Source organism: Denticeps clupeoides, chromosome 16, assembly GCF_900700375.1.
Source record: "Denticeps clupeoides chromosome 16, fDenClu1.1, whole genome shotgun sequence".
Classification (NCBI taxonomy): domain Eukaryota; kingdom Metazoa; phylum Chordata; class Actinopteri; order Clupeiformes; family Denticipitidae; genus Denticeps; species Denticeps clupeoides.
This window is the reverse complement of record NC_041722.1, coordinates 16,627,685-16,639,157: the sequence shown is the minus strand read 5'-3', so window position 1 is coordinate 16,639,157 and position 11,473 is coordinate 16,627,685.

Here is an 11,473-nt window from a genome sequence, read left to right as displayed (position 1 = left end):
CTGGCTTCATAGAATTTGTAAAACGTTTATATTTTATGCATCCATTTAATGTACTGAATTAAATTTCTAAAACTCTTGAGTTAGGTTCAAGAAATCTACAAAGCAATTTGGATGCTTCATTAACATATCAGTGTTAAACTGAGGTCTATGATAAAAAATGATCCAATAGAATAATTGGAAAGATAATAAATTAAAAAGATAATTATTGCACTGTAAGTCGAGAGAAGTCCTTATATTCTCTGAGAGCAGAAAAATATGGCAAAGACTCAAGCACACACACACACACACACACACACAGACAGACTTAAATCATCTTAAATTATTTCTTTTTTTTAATGATTAGTATAATTTCTATTATGCAGTGCCTTTTTTTTTCTTGGCAAAAAATGTCTGCTGTTTTGCCCCAAATCAGAGGATTTAATTTCTGGCCAAACAGGTCTCACGTGACACAACTTTCCTGAATGCTGTGCGGCAGGGATTTTAACGAAGCAACAAACTAATTGAGATGAGCAGCAAAATGCGAGCAGCACACGCAGAACGTGCTCTAAAGGCGCCTGCACCGCTGCACCGCATTTCTGCCGAGAAATCAATGCAAGTCCACAATGAAGAGAACTCGCACGGCACAGATTTCCAATAACAACAAGTCGAACAAATCTGCCTTTTTTCATCCTTATTAGACTTTTTCTTCTGCCCATCAAGTCCAGAGAAGCCGCCGCCGCCGCCGCCACTGTCACCTGTTGTGAGGAAGAGGGGGGCGGACGGGGGGCAGGCGGAGATGGAGGGGGTCCCAGGTGCCCGTGTTCTTTGCCCGGTCCCGGTAATGACATCATTAGGAGCACTCTACATGTCGCGGGAGAGAGATCCTGTTTCCGGAGAGGCTCCCCGCGCGGGAGCCGGGTTCACGGACCCGGGGCGCGGCCTGACACGTAATTGCTGATATTGATTATAGGTTATCATGTGCTGCGGGCTATTTGTAAGACAATGCCGCAGGGGGTTCATTTGTTAAGCATTAACCTCCCGGATCCCAGGGCCGGGCCACGAATTAAGTTTAAAACAAGTCCGGGCTGGTCTGAGGGGACTGTGTGTGACGAGGCCGGAAACTGGGGGGAAATCCAGCACCCAAACAGACTGAAGTAGGACGGTAGGTGGGTGCTGTGCTGTCACTGTGCGATTGTAAAGGTCACTGAATTGAACATTGGACCCGAATAACCCCAAACATGAATAAAACGGCGCCTCGGTCCTGGACAACTTCACCATCCAATCGTCAAACACGAACCCAAGTTGTGCAGGATGCACTCGGCAGGACCAGCAGGGACATACACACACACACACATACACACACACACACACACAAATGTCCCTCTCACACAGAGAGCGAGTGTGTGGGTGAGCTGGCATGTGCACATGAACGACAGTGTGTGTGTGAGAGTGTGTGAGTGACGGCCCTGGCACGCCTGAGTGTTAACGTGTGTGTGAGTCAGGTGTTGCGAGGTTAATAAAGGTGGTACCTGACGCACGGCGTGGCGTGGCGTGGCGTGGCGCGGCGCTCGCTCTCCCTCCCTCCCGGGGGCTCACATCTCCGGCTCTGCCTGGACGGGGCTATCCGACTGCAGGACGCGGTCCGGGCGCACTCCTGACCCAACTACACCGCAGCCATGGGGAAGAGGAGCGAAAGGAGAGAGAGAGAGAGTGGGGGGGGAGAGAGAGTCAGACCTGCGGTGGGTTTTTCTCTCTCTCTCTCTCACACACACACACACACACATGCATGCATTAAAAACTGACCACCATGCTACGAAAGGTCAGGCTAACAACATCACCCCAAATTCAATTTTCTTTTTTCTACCTTCATATGTACAAAAAAAGAGGCTCGCCTGTGATTGTAATCTTTGCAAAATATATATATATATGTGTGTGTGTGTTATATATATATAAATATATATCTTTCTGACTGGATGGAAAATGATTTGGTACCCCAGCAGCGTCCCATTAGCATTCATCCACCCCCCCACCCCGATAAGAAAAAAAAAAGCATCTGCTCCCTGTATTCTAATGCGGCCGGGACGGCGGGGCAGCTGGAGTCGGACAGCGGAATAGAAAAGGGTCAAAAGTCTAGCGCCAGCAAGCGAGCGGGCCGGCCCCGCGGACAATAGACAATAAAAACACCACTGGCACACGGCGAGGCGTGGCGCGGGGGACAGCTACCCTCTGGCACCTTACTGAGGGACCCCGCCCCGGCATAACCCACCCCCCCGGCCCGGCCCGTCGTCGGCTCGCCCACTGGCCCTAATGAAGACAGCGCGTCTGTTTAAAAGTATTGATTTGCTATTGAAAATATCGACGTGACAATGAACTTAAAGATTTTCCTCCGGACGCAGCCGCCGCCCGCCTGCGCTTTTTTAAATTCCTATAAATTCCCCTACAGATTGCTTTACCAAACTGAATATATCTTACAATCCGGTCATTTGCAATTTAGTTGTAGTTAAGATGGTCACAAAATTCTTATGCTTATGAATTTTATGCATTGCAAACTGAATAAATAAATAAAGCGACACAGAGCAGTCGGCTTTTCCAACGCAAACTTGATTTGCCAATCGATTTGCATTGCATGAAGCACATATGAAAGGGACGGCCGTCCGTCTCTCACTGTCCCTCCCTCCCTCCCTCCCTCCCTCTCTCCCGCTTTCAAAAGAGCAGGAGAGAAAAATCACATTTTATAAATCACCCCCCCCCCCCACCCTCCCTCCAGGCCCCGTGTGGCAAGTTCAGCTGGCCGCTGTATGCAGATGCGTCCATATGGCCGCTGAGGCCAGACGGCCCACAGCCCGTGGCTGAACTTGACTCTCGGCGAGAACAAGGATGGAGAGAGGGGAGGGTCAGGGGGTCAACCGAGGGTGCTGTAAAAGGGTGGGGGTGCGGGGGACACATGGGTGCAGAAGAAACAGAAAATAAACAGAAATGAGAGGAGAAGGCGGGGTTTGTTTGACGATGGGCAGCGACGATCCTCGGACTCGAACCCGGGTCTGGTGATGGGCAGGACGCATGGACGCATATCTGATCAATAGCCGGGCTTCCATTAACGCGCTGGCCCGACTGCCGGGGGGGGGCGGGGCCATGGAGGCGCGGCACAACGGTCAGCGGCAGCAGCCGCCCAGAGAGAGAAGAGGGGTGAGTGGGAGAGAGAAAGATAGGGAGGGGAGGGATGCAGTCACTCACAGTACAGAGCAACCCTGAGGGTCCACAACCGGGCCGCTGAGGATGCTGGGACCAGACTTTAAAGGAGATCACAGAGACACGAGCCTCAGCGCGCCTCGGTCCTCGTCCGTCTCATTTCCTCCCTCCTCGTCTGTCCTTTCTTTCACATTCTATTCACGACGCAGGAAGCTGCTTTTAAACTTGCCAGTGAAACGTCCATCGCATCCCAAGATGGATTCAACCAAATCCATAAACAGACCCCATCAGCACTTCAGGGTCTGGCGTGATCCTGCGTGTTTACAAGACGTAGTTGCATATTCGTCCAAGAATCATTGACCTTTGACATCATGCGCGCCTGAAAGCCATAGGCCAACAGAGTCTCAGGGTGAGAAATCCACAATAGGTCATCACATCCGTTTGTGGATCAGAAACCGACCTGACATCTCTCACGTTCAAAATAAAGACGAACTTGTTAAATAAAGCGAGAGGATCAAATTTGGTCAGAAGAGGAGAAGAAGAAGTGATTTCACTCCCAAGTAAGAAAAGCGCAATAACAACACACCTATTCATATTTCTGCATGCATATTTACAGGATATTGGCACGCGTCCATCATTGTGTCCGGTTGGTGTTTTAAGCATGTTTTTCGTGTAAAGTGAACAAAAGAGGAACGTTTTGCTTGTATGGCCGACTTCAAGACCCGATTTGCTGTCATTCTTCTGCTGATCAATGAGCACTGCGCTGGTCAAATAAATAAATGAATGAACTGAAGTTTGGGGCTTTGTATTTTCCTCCCACCCTCCGTCAGTCAAAATATTCCATTTAAATACAAAAAAAGAGCAGATGGCGCTTAACTTTGACATTTAGCAAAAAGGCGCTTGGGTACGCAGGAGCTCGGCGGCGCTGGGAGGCGCGGTTGATGGAGAGATGAAAACTCCATTGATCTCCGCCAGGATGAGGGGTGATACCTCCTGACAATTACAGTAATCATTCGCGCCTGTTTCAGTACAGAGCAAATAGGGTCTTAGTGGAGCAACAGAAACTCTCAACGATAACAGGGCTAACCTGCCGTAACCTGGCACTGAGGCATTATATACACACCTCACACACACACACACACATTCAATACCAACACAACATAGTCACTTACAGGTAGTCACTCACTCAGAGGACATGCCATCATAAACATCTCTAAAATGAATCATAATATTCATTTGCTTTATTGACTATTTAAAACAGACAAGTGTGGGGAAGAGGCTCAGATGGACATTATTTACAGAGATGATCCGGCCTTTTAAATAAAATCATATTCTCAATAGTTAAGTCCTAATAGATATTTTCATCTGGTCGTGCCTTTATTTTTATATAAGTTATATTTTATTTTTTGTAAAACAAACAATATACAAATATAAATATTAAACATTTATTTTTGTATGTATTAGTATTGTTCTTATTATCGAAGTGGCAACGGCTTTGGGAAACTTTATCTTTTTTTTTTTTTCTGAGAGTGCTTGCCCATTTTTCCCCCAGGAAGATAAGAATAAAAGAAGGAACAGACACACGTGGTCACATGCTCTTAAACTGATACCCTGCCCTACTCCAGCCCTGCGACCCGGGCGCCACACTCTGTGTAAGATCTGGTTTGATTCCATGGCTTTTCCCCTTTGGGTCTGCGCTCCCTCTCTGCTCCCACTAACCTTGTTTCTGTTCATGGTCCTATCTCTCCCCACTCCATCTCCATCACTGGCCCACTCACACACACACACACACACACTCACCATTATCACAGAGAAATCTACACAGAGCCCCCGACCAACGAATTTACCTAGCGCATGGCGGAAAAAATAAAGTCTGCGTCTTCATCAAACACCAGTTGAGAGGGAAGGAGCGAAAGCACGGGTTCAGGAAGACGAGGTGAAAAAAGGATTGCGGGAGCGCTTTATGAATTATTGAGATTAAAATCTTTTCTCCGGTTACCCATCCTTTCCTCCTTCCATTCTCTTTTCTTCCCCTTCTTTCTCCTTTTCGGTTAAATTTTTAAAACATTTATGTCCCTCAGTAGCAGAGTAAACGAGCTCGAGGCAGATATTCCATTAGAAATAAAAAGTCAAAGAGAGGCGTAAAGAAAGGGGAGAGAGAGAAAGCAGTGTCTGGCTCAGTTTTAGATTTTAGTCACCTTTAATCAGCCTGTTTCTGTAGTCAGGAAGAAAGCGTCAGATGAAACAAGCGCGTAATGATTTTTTCTTCTTCTTCTCTTTTTTCACAGCCAGTTTGCTTCACTCTTGGATGTAGGAAAGTTAAAAGGGGCGAGGAGAGAAATACTATTCTTACCTGTTATTATGACTGTCAGTGCTCTTCATTTTTTATATATTTTTTTCTGCTCGTCCTTTGTTGCAAGGCCTGAGCAATTTTCCGACTTATTAATAAAAAAAACGTAAAAAAAAAAAACCGCTGCATTAGCCATGCGCCCGCCATAATTTCGGGTCAGGTGGTCTCCGCAGCGTGGATTTATCGCTGAGGGCCGAGCAACACTTTAATAATAGTCTGCAGCCAAATCAAAGAGATTCCGGACCTGGCCCTCAGATATCATCTTCCTCTTTAGCTAACACGGAGACGTTTCTAAGGCCTCATTCCCAAGTTTTTTTACGGCTTGTGGCAAAATTGCCAAAATGAATACCACAAAGAAATGAGAACATATGCGGTGCATGTTAAATCAAGCCAGAGAGGTGAGTGCGAATAACCCCACAGGCGAATAAAGACGTCTATGTCTTGACATTATTATTTGGTATTATTATTTTGCCGGATCAGGACATTTGTGCGGTGGTTGCCAGGTCAGATCATTATGTTCATTTTTTTGTAAAGATTTCTTCCCTACAGGCGGCCAGAGTGCCTCCTTGATGATAATGGCCCTAGTAAGAGGCCGAGGTTGGAAGCGGGAGCCGAATGAATCACTGCCTTCTCGTGTGGAGCGCTGACCTCCACCGCCCGCCATACCCACCCGCAACTATCTGTGACACCGATGCACTCGTCCGGGCCGGAGAATGTTGCGGAACGTTGGCAGAGAGTATGTAGCGTCTTTAAACGCCCTTAATAAAACATTTCTCGTGCATTTTTTTATACTGATTTATTTATTTTGTTTCTTTTGACCAAGTTCCTGCTCCCCTGGCTCATTAGAGGACTCCGACCGGGCTGATAAGTACTTGCCTGGACTCACTCATGATTTATGAAGGGCGGAGGCGGGAGGAGGATGTGAGGCCGACGCACACGCTGCCTCAGGACACTCCAGCCATGGAGTCTTTTTTTTTTTTCGGGGGGTTAAAGGCTTGGAAAAGAGTCCATCTCGGAAACAGATTTACATGGTCTACGGTTTTAAAATGAATTATGGATGGATAAATGAAATACGTCAGAGTTTGCGCTCTTAAATAATTCCGGCCTCTGTTCATCGTCGCCTCTTTTGGACATTTTTCGCGTTTTTTTTTTTTTTTTCTCGTATAGATGTACTTAGTGCCAGTGCATGGCCCTGAGCTAAATTCACTGCCATTTGCTCCGCGCAGCATCTTGCTAATGGGCGGAAGGAGGGACAGACGAGCTTGGCGTTTAAAAATGAATGGCCCCGATGCAGCCAGATCACCACAAACAAACAGCGGCGTGTAATTGGCGCGAGGAGTGGAGAGGAGTGAAGTGGCCACCGGTGTCGTACCTGAGAGGTGCCGGGGTGTCAGGGGTCGCATTCAGGGAGGAAGAAGGACAAAAAAAAAAAAAACGTACGGTCAGAGCTTGAGATAAGTACCTCTCAACACACGACACACACAAGGGTCTCCGGGCGTGGGCGTCTGTGGCCGTTCCGGAGGCCGAACGGCTGCGTTTGGTCACGCAGACTCAAGAGGAAGGGCCCTGATCTCTATGGAGAAAGGGCTTGACGCCCCCTTTCTCGCCGGGGTAACTGGCTTAGCCGGGCCAGGAATGAAGGACACAAAAGATACATATAAATATATAATTTCCTCTTCCCCTCTCTCCGGGCTCTCAATTTTCAAAATCCAAGAATGTCCCGTGGCCGTCTGTTTTTCTTGGACTTCCTCCTCGCCGTTTTCTTCCCCTCTCTTTTCTCGCCGCTCTCTTCCTTTCATTCTTTTCTTTTTAAAGACAAAAACGGGCGCCGGGCGGTGATGGTGATAGATGGCTCAGTGCTCTAACACTTTATCCAATCCAGCGCAGATTTCATCCAATAAAGAATCACTTGTGCACTCTCAAACTAAATGGAAGTCAGGCAGCGGAGAGAAAAGGGGCTGCCGTGTGTTTCTGAGCTGCCAAAATCAAATTTTCTTAAAGCCGCCGCGGCAGCGGCCGCAGTGCCGTTGGTGGCTCGCGGATAAGAAAAAAAAAATAACGGCCGCAACAGCCATGACTGGCCAAGTCCACAGCCGTCTGCACACACAATTTAATCCATCACGGAGCGCCCAACACCATATCAATCAACCTTTCATCAGCAGGACCCCCAAAAAAAGAAGAAGAAGAAGAAGAAGGAGAAAAAAAAACAATATTTCCATTTAATCGCCAGCGACCGAGCCAAGCCAAGTTACGGCTGACCGGCGGGAGGGACCACAGGCCCTCAACCGGACTGGGAAGAACACCCTCGACACTCGCCCAAAACACATACACACACACATTCACAAATGACGTGGAGGCCAGTGCGGTGCCCGATAAATTCACATCAACACTTTATGGCAGATGTCACGGTTACATCTGCAACAATAAAGGCACAGAAATATGTTATAGCCAAGCCAAACACACACCCTGAATATTGTTCAGGGGTCACCCTCGATATACACACACATGTACGTAAACCACACACTTCCACACAGTCACATCCCCACAGCGGATCTCGGACAGAATGAGGGCCTAACACGCCAGCTGTGGACACCGAAATCAGTCAAATCGAATTCTACGGCGGGACTGGATACGTTCTGAATAGAAAATGGGCGCTTGCACGTTCCCCCGCCAAACAGAAACTTGCCACTGATGGAGAGAACGTAATGGAGGAAATGTTGCACCGTGGCCACTGGGCGTAAACACACACGCACACACACAAGCCTGTCCTTCATCCACTTGAATTAACCCCCACCCACCCGATTGTCATTTCAACAACCCCCCCCCCATGCCTCCCTCCCGGATCCCGACCCCTCCCGCTCCCGTCCTTTGTTCCGGGAACCTTGCTCCCTCCTTCCTTTCCTCACTCCGCTACCGTCCCACAGGCAGTGGCTCCGGTGGCCTGTGATTTATAATTCATAGGGGGCGCTTTTACACGGGACCTTGGTCTACCTGATACCCTGGCACTGCCTCCGTCCCGGGACAGCAGGGGGGGGGACGCCTTGTCATGACGCCAGCCAGACGAACCTTGACAGTCCGCGCCAAACGCCGCTCCCGATCGCCCTTATGAGAGCATTAATACACGATGATGTATATTAAGGCCGGTAACTGCCGTGTTAAAAAACCAAACTGTATCTGTTCTGGCTGAAATGACCGGAGGACGGTAGCACTTCTTATCACCTTTCTTCCTCTCCACTCACTGGCCGCTTTCCTTTCTTCTCGTCTTTGAATGCAGCAAATGCAGACCGACGTTTCTCTTGCTTGGAACGAGAGGCTCGGTTTTGAACTCAGGCCCAAGTGTGCCGATGTTTTTAAAATGTATTTATCTGCTGGAGTTGTGGCGGGGGGCACGAGTGGAAGAGGGTGTGAGCTCTGCACTCTCTCCTCCCTCCAGGACGTTAGAGGGCTCCGATCCGAACGCTCCTCCCGCCCCGGCTCCCGGCACTTCCCGGCTGCGGCCGCGAACCCTGCGCGGTCCCCGGCGTCTCCCAGAGCCCGATCTCTCCACCGCTGCTGGCTCCGCTGGCACGGCATCACCGCCGGACCCCCTGAACCAACCCCGGCAGCACCACCCTCCTCCGCCCTCCGACTGCCAGCGGCGGGTTAAACGACAAAAGAGAGGGCAGCTCAGGCCGGATCAGAGGTGTGTGTTGCTGTTGTTGTTGCTAAGTGCTCCGGACTAATTATTCCTCCCTGATCTGCAAATCAAGCCGCTGCCGGATTTCCATATCAATGGCGGAGGGGAGGGGAGTGCATGCGTGCGAGGGGGTTAAGGGAAGGACTGGGGGGGGGTTAAGTGAGTGTCTAAGCTCGGGGAACATGCGGCCCTTCATCCTAACAACAAACACACAAAGCCCCCCCCCCCAATACTATCAAACCCCCGACTGTGGAGAGCTAATAAAGAGACAAAACAGAATAGCGGATGGCCTCTTCAGTGGGCTGGCAGTGGTTGGAGTGTAGGGTGGGTGGTATCGGAGCAGAGGGTGGGATGGCTCGTTGGTGGTTAGATTGGCATAGAGAGCGCCGAGAGAGGGTGGGGGGGTGGGCTTTCAGTCAAATCAGCAGGCCGCCCCTGGATTAGCTCAGTTGTAGCGCGGCCCCCGCGCTCCGCGGAGATCATTTAGGCAATTATCAAGAACAAAGACGGCTGCAGTGTTGAACAGCTCACTTCAAAGGGACCTACACCAGACGAACTGTTACAGCACACTGGTCAATTTCCATACAAACCACTGGCCCTCTCCGCGAACAGCCCCCCCTCCCTCAGCCTCTCATGCCTCCAGGCGTTCTGGCTGCGCTAATGAACAGAAGCATCACACACACACTCTCCCTGTGCCCCTCCAAACACACACTCACACACTCGGCTGGTCCTGATGAGAAGTTTGTGATGTGCTCTCCACTGGCTTTTCAAACACAAAAGGGAGAGGAGTGACTGTGGAGGACGACAACAACAACCACTACTTGACTCTTTATGGTGGAATAATTCCCTGGGTGTCGGGCCCTTTGTCTGCTGCTTTTCCCCTGAAAAAAAGCCAAATTGTCCTTTTTTTTCCCCCCTCCATCACCCCACTTTCTCGTTTAACGCCTGATTTACTCACCATGGCAACTGTACAGTGTCTAAAAAAAAACATATATTCTGGGCATAAAAGCATTAAACTCACTAGATTTATAATTTAACATAATAATACAACTAATTTCTGATACTTTTATTGTATTTATAGACGACAAAAGCTGTTAAATATATACTCTCAGAGCATTACATATTTATGACATTAGCATGCTTATGAAAATGTATTTTCAATAATGAAATACTGCCTATATCATTCCTAAAATGGCACGATGCATAAAAATGAAAAATCCAGACATTTATTTAAAGTTTCATTTGGCAGCTCCTGCACCTCAGCTTTAATCAGTGCCCATAATCATTTAAGGTACAGAATGGAATGCTTAGATTGTGCCCATTTTTAATGAAAACTTTCCTTATCGTCTAAAAATTGCACCAGCGAAACAGGGCCGAATCGAGCAATTTTGCTTAATTGTTCGAGTTACAAGTTCGAGGGTGTGTGTGTGTATGTGTGTGTGGGGAGGGTGTCTCCTGATACAAAATGTTTACAAATTCATATATTCTTCCCGGGATGATTATTGTTGAGAGTCCACTCCAAAAACATCAATGCATTTCATTCCCAGGAGGCAGGATTATTTCATTTGATTGCATGAGCTAATTGCGCGCCACTTACAGAGCAATGGGGGAAGTTTGGCTCGGAGCAAACTCGGGGCCTTTCATGGGGACGAGTGCAGCCGAGTTTCTATGCCAAAGTAGAAGAAAATATAGAATAGAGCTGTTATCTTGGGTTTTAAGGGAATATAGGGATGAATAACAAATCTGGGATGAACGTGTTTCTCGGCGGTGTCAGAGCGGTCGGATTTACCGCGGTACAACTTAAGTCGTGATGTTGGAGCGCTCCGTCCCTCTGGCGCTTGGGAAAACAGGGTGAACTGACAAGAAGATCTCCTCCTGCACATGTAATCATTAGCTGTGCGAATCCAACCAAACACATACACACACAAAAAAAAAAAAAATTCTCAAGATTGAATGAAATATTAACATCGTGAATATTTGCTGAACTCGATAGAAAAGAAATGCTCATGAGTTTTTAGTTTTTTTTTTTTTTTTTTGCTACCCCTTGGTTGACAGCTTCAGTCAAAAGTAATTCTGGAGTGATGGGCACAGCGGCATCTGGCGCGTTGCAGCCACACTGCCATTTCTGCGGGGGATGACAGGTCTTTGTGGTGCATGTGCCAGTACGAGGCCGGCTCTCCTCCACGTCGGTGCCAATTTGGCTGGGGGAGAGGCGGCCGAGAGTGTCAGGGAGAGAGCCTGGAGCGCCCGGTCCGGTCCAGATGTTCATGTAGTAGCTC